Source organism: Terrapene carolina, unplaced genomic scaffold (genome assembly GCF_002925995.2).
Source record: "Terrapene carolina triunguis isolate 2854851 unplaced genomic scaffold, T_m_triunguis-2.0 Scaffold131, whole genome shotgun sequence".
Classification (NCBI taxonomy): domain Eukaryota; kingdom Metazoa; phylum Chordata; order Testudines; family Emydidae; genus Terrapene; species Terrapene triunguis.
In genome coordinates this window covers 24,857,672-24,863,671 of record NW_020664482.1, presented here as the reverse complement: position 1 = coordinate 24,863,671, position 6,000 = coordinate 24,857,672, and positions in this window count along the sequence as shown.

Sequence of the window (6,000 nt, the reverse complement as noted above, 5' to 3'; positions counted from 1 at the left end):
ACAGCTGATCCATAAAACCTGCCAGGAAATCTGAGCCACGTGTAAGGTGAAATGTTCTTTCCTCTCCCAAACATCTGATTTAGTTAAAGCATCTGATGGTGTCTGAAACCCAGAAATGGATTTATATATTTTCAAAGAGACTCTCAAACCCTACAACAGATTGCAAACCAAGCTAATAAATCCAAAACACCATGTTTGCATTTACAAATTGTTACCTTGCTGTGAGCTGGAAAGAAGAGCTGGCTACATCTGAACTCTCTACTACTGCCAGGATGTATCCAGCCCCCATCAAAATAGAATCTGTGTCCCTAATCCCAGTGTAACTCCCAGCACTCTATGCCAAGTCCAATCAGGTTTCCTTTACTAATAAACTGCATGAAAGGCCATGCAAATTAGGCTCCAGTCAGACTGGGTGAAACTCCTTATCTCATCCTGCCTAATTCATTAACTAATTAAGATTTTTCATTTGTGATGATCAGATTCTCTAGGCTCATTATAAAAATCAAAACCACAAACCTCAAGCAAACTATGACAAATTGACCTTAGAAGAACAGACCCACCCCTAGAGACTTATCTTATCCCATTGCCCTATCTCCTTCATTTCCAGAACTAGCACTACAAGCAACAACTGTCCCCACTCCCTGACTCCTTCCCCTCCCAAGGTATGAAGAGCACCTCCATATGTCTTTATTTTTAACTTAAGACCTTGAGTCATTTACAACTATTGTCCCTAAGGCACCAACAAAACAGAACTGGACTGTGTGGAAAGCTGAGATTTACACTAGGGAGCTATATAATTATTGCTACTGCCCTTTAGCAGTGATCTTGGATAATTCTTTTTCTGCCATGGCATTTAACAGGTATCATCATTGGGATCAGGTAGATTTATCTGACAAAATCAGCTTCCTCTCATGGCAGGTGTCCTGGAGCACTGGAGGACCTTGGTCCTTCCCCTTGTCTTCTCTAGTTCTAACTGGCTCCCCCCAAGTTTAGAAGCAGCAGTTTCAGTTGGCAAGGGGAGCTGTGTAGTATTACAAGCCTCATGGTCTAAACCCTGAAATAAAGGCCTGGGACTGCTAGCCCTCCCTAGAATTCAACAGAAAGAGCTTCTTCAGGTTATCCCACCTGAGCTCCCCATGTGGCCTTGGCCCCTCCTTGCAGTTGCTTTGATTTGCAGGCCTCAGTCTGCAGCAGGCAGGCCAGTTGTGTTTTCACTTTGCCCATTATACCAGCAGCAAAAAGAAAATGTCAGGGACCTTGCTATAAACAACTGGGGAATGGAGAGTCATAATTTATTACAGGGCAAACAGGAGGGAGGATCTGGATAGCAGGTCTGCCTCATAAGGTGGAGAGAGGGCTGCAACATTACTCTTTTTTTCTGTTGTCTTAAGTGATATGGGAACATGGAGAACAACATCTAGACAGTTAATACAAACTTTCAGAGCAAGCAAAACAATCTACGTGTTGAAACTGGGACCTGGGACTGGAACTGTTTTTATGTGACTGACTGAGCTCCAGAATGTAATGGCTTAGACTGACCCCAGATAACACTGCTGCATGTCTTTTGGTCGGGGTTCTACCCCTCAGTTCTTTAGTTGAATGGATTTCACTGTATTGCTTAATATTTCTGTCCCTAGGCAGATCTAATAACCTTTGGACCCTCACTGCTGCAAAGCTAGTAACTTACCAAACCAATAAGCAGAATTGTTCCAGCCTCAGGCTGCCTGGATCATCTTGATCTTGAGTCATCTCAGCAGGGACTAATCAAAAGCACCTTCCCTGAGAGATGGGAATCACTAATGTACCCCTGGACTCCACACCATGAAGATGTGCATGGGGAGATGACCAGACAGTGTGTTTTAAACATATTGGCTTCTTCCAAGAGAATTTTTTGTGTAATCTTCTGCACGGTAGATAGGTCCTTGGGGCAGAACATTATAGAGAGGAAAATCAGGTGCCAGCCTTATTGAGGAGAGAGCAAGTCTTGTGTACACAGCCATGCTTGGCACCCAGGGAAGGAAAATACGTACGTGTGTGTACATGTGGGAAGAAGCAAGAAAGCAGGCAGTTGGCAAACAATCTGTGCAACCCTGAAACACTGCAGGCTCATGTTGAGGCTGCAGAGCAGAATAGTGATATTGGCTTAAGGACTGAATGTGTGATGGAAAGGAATGGAGAGATGAAAGTGTATAGGAGGATGGTGAGTAGGTGTTACTGCCAGATAAGAGAGTCTGAGGCAGTTCTAACCAGGTCAAGTTTAGGCCTCAGGAGGACTCATTCATTAGCATAGGGAGTGGGAAAACTGAAAGGAAATTCATTTGCTTCTCATTTGAGATATAATGGGCCCAATTCATTATATAAACAGGATGTAAGTTGGTCAGAAAATGGGAGTAAGCAATAAATACTCTTATGTCCACTAATTTGCTATTCAGTGAGGTTGCAAAATGAGTATACCTGTATTGGAAGGGACCAGCAGCTTAGGTAATATCATTTGAATATTCCACAAAATACTTAGGGCAAAATTGTGCCATCCTTCAATGGGTGTATTGCTCAACCAAGGACCATAGAATTTGCCCTTTATCAATTTTGCTGGAGGCAAAAGCCCTTGTGGGGAAAGGCTCCAGGCATCTCTTCTCCTGGGTGTGCTTTTTGAAACTCTACTGTTTGGTGAAATCTGGCATTCACAGGCAAAATATATATTATTCTGAAGTATCTCTGTGGGTCATGGACAAAAGCTTTTATGGCAGGAATGATTTTAGCTTTAACCAAGGGAGAGGAGGGGGAATACACCTTGCCTGAGGCCACAAAATCACCTCTTCAGTTCTAAGAGTGATAAATTCTTTTTATTGTGTCCAAAATCAAACAACATATTTGGTATTTACTATCCTGGCAATCAATTTTCTGCTTTATACATTTTATAGAATACATCATACTCCATCTCCCCTGGTTTTGTTTAATGGATTTTCTGTTCCTGTCTTCACTCCACCCATTCTTTTGTCTTTATCCTTTTCTTATGGTACACCTTGGTGTCTTTTTCCTCCATTCATCTTAAGTGTATGTTGTTCTCACTTTCCTCCTTTCTCTCTCTATCCCTGTCATTCCCCTTCTGCTTTCTTTAACTGTTTTGAGAGAAAAAGGAGGAAATTTCAGTGTAGTGCTGGATGGCCAAAATGTAGCCTTCAGAGTTTTATTATGTAGCCTCTTGGGTACCAATATAAAGTACTTGACTTGGTGCTGCATGTCCTAGTCCCACTGCATGCTGGGCTCTTAGTCCAGATGCAATAAATTCCAGATGGGCATCAGATTTATGGCAGTTGCCACAGTGGACCTCAGTGGTTTAGTTATTATTCTTATATAAATCCCTTGTTGGAATTGGGGTGTTTGTCATTGCCTCTGACTGTCCTGAGGTGAAACCCACTGAAAAAATGTGATGAGTAGAAAGAAAAGAAAAAAGAAAGGTTGCAAAAAATTCAATAGGACAGTGTTATTGTCCCTCTATTCTGCCTGCTCTGTCCCCATTTGATATTGGATTCTGAAGGAAACCACCAATAGGACAGACATATGAGAGCCACTGGACCCTTCATTCATGCTGTATCACTTTCCCAAATTTATATTTGATCAACACTGGCATCTCTTTGCTATGGTTTGCAGGAGAGTCTCTGCTATTCACCCAGAGGTAAGAGGCCAATTGGGCACTAAGGCTAGACAAGGTACAATCCCAGCTAATCGCCTCAGAATACAAGACACCTTTTATAACCTAGTAGTTCCAAATAAAGCCACAGAGAAAGTGAGGGGGAAGTTATCATCAATTCTTAACATTTTATTTCTTTACTGGGTTAAACAAGGAGCCGAGAAAACCTCTGCCCCAAAATACAACAGAACTGAAAGCATTACAGGTACAGAGACTATTGAACACAGAGAGTAGTAGGATAATATTTTTAATACAACTGAATTATAGCATGGTTTTGTTTTTTATTTTTTTTTTGTTTTTTGTCAAACCATCTTGGAAAATAAATGTAATAGGAACTAGTGCAAAAAAGTTCTAAACATGAAGCACAGTGTATAAAATGGCATAAGAAAACTGTCCCCTCAAAGGACACAGTCACTTTCTTATGACAGAGGGGAGAAGAGAGAGAAATAGAGAAAGGGGAAAAGAGGGTATAGAGAAAGCAAGGGGAAGGAGAAGGCAGAGAGAAAAGAAAGCTGGAAAGAAAGAGAAATTGGGCAGTGGGGAGTAGAAAGAATATTTTTACTTCAGCAGTATGTTTTTTTTCACCTCGCCACCATGTACTGTAAAAGGACCTATTGCAGGTCTGAGCTCAGTAACCACCAATATTTCACAAGCACTTGAGAAGGGTTTGGTCACAACCAACCTTTTTCATGTACACACGAGTTCATCCCCCTGGGGCTTACTTGATCACCAATGACGTTCTCTTGCCCCACTCCATGTGATTCTCCCAGAGCTATGCTCTCCAATGCTTGGCCCCAGTTATCAGCAAAGGGTTGGAGAGGGCATGTGTGGTGCATGAGCTGTAGCTGCAGAAACAGCATCTCCTGTGCTTGGGATGGAAGAGTCAGGAGGATTGTATAAGAAATGTCTTCCTCAGGATCCATATTAGATTTTCCCCATCCCACCCCTTAAAAAAAATTATTGAAAAACCTGATGCCTGCTCTTCCCACTTCCAAGACACCAGCTTTGTGGTTTATCCACTGGAACAGTGTGTTTAGTTTCTTCCCCCTTTTAAACTCCTCTAAGTGTGTGGGGGAATCTCTGGTTTTTAAAAGGCTGCCCCTCTCTGTGGTATGCGAGTGGATGGGGTTAGAAGGTGTTGGATTGATTTTAATTTGGAAAACAAAATCAGAGGTTGTTTAGTAGAGTGGTTGGGGGCAGTCAGCATGAGGTCAGGTTTTGGGGGAGTAAGTGATGCCTCCTTGAAGTTGATAGCATCTCAGTTACACACTTCTCAGTCAAGAACGTGCAGAAGCAATTCCCCAAGTAGGTTATCTTGGATTAAATGAACATAATCACTGTTAAACAGAAAACTCAGACTCAGTTTTGCTGCTGACCTGCTGTACTTGGAACTTCAAAGAATTGGGATAGATGATGTTTTAATTAAATATTTAATAACTCAGACATACAGTACATGTACTCTAGCAGGAGAAAATCTTATTCAGTCATCCAGTCTGTCTCTTGCCAATGGACTGGGAGCCCAGTGAGTAGTGCCACCATTGCCCTGCATTCAGATTTGGGTGAAGATCACTAGAACTGATGGTTGTATATTGAATGAGACTCAGAAGTTCTTTACAGGCTGGGTTCCATCAGATGCTTGAGAAAGATACCTGATTAGGTGATTGTGCCCTATGGGAGGGATTCGGAGTCTAGATATTTGGTTCCTTAGGATGGGGTGTGCAGGATCAGGTTAGCGGATAAGTCTAGCACAAAAAGTAGCAACACCTCAAAGTATCAGAATAGAATGGAAATGTATCTATGAAGTTCTGGAAAACACCATCATGTCAATTTGCCCATAAGCAGTTGCTGCTGCCTTGTTCACTCAGAGATGAGGAGAGATTCACTTATGCTTGCTGGGAATCAGACCATTAGGCTGCACCCATTGGGCTCCTCTCTGGGAAGCATATGGAATACTTTATTTTACATGAGGAGAACTTTAAAATATACCAAAGAAATGTATTCCGAAATGTGTCAACTTTCTTCTGAGGGAGACTACTGGTGGGTCCTTGGTCAGTGAGTTCTGCACATGGTTTATAAATCATGTCCATGTGCTTGGGGCATGTCTGCTGGGGATAGGTTAGAAATCTAAAACTGAAGACATTAAAATTCCATCAACATTTAAAAGTAATCAAAGATTTTTAAAAATGTCCCTATTTGAAAATGATTTATGCATTGTACATGACCCCCATGTTTACCTCCCTTCATCACAGAAGGGAGCCCTGAAAGGCTGGAGGAGGTGCTGTCTCCTTAAGAATTGCACCAGGGGTAGC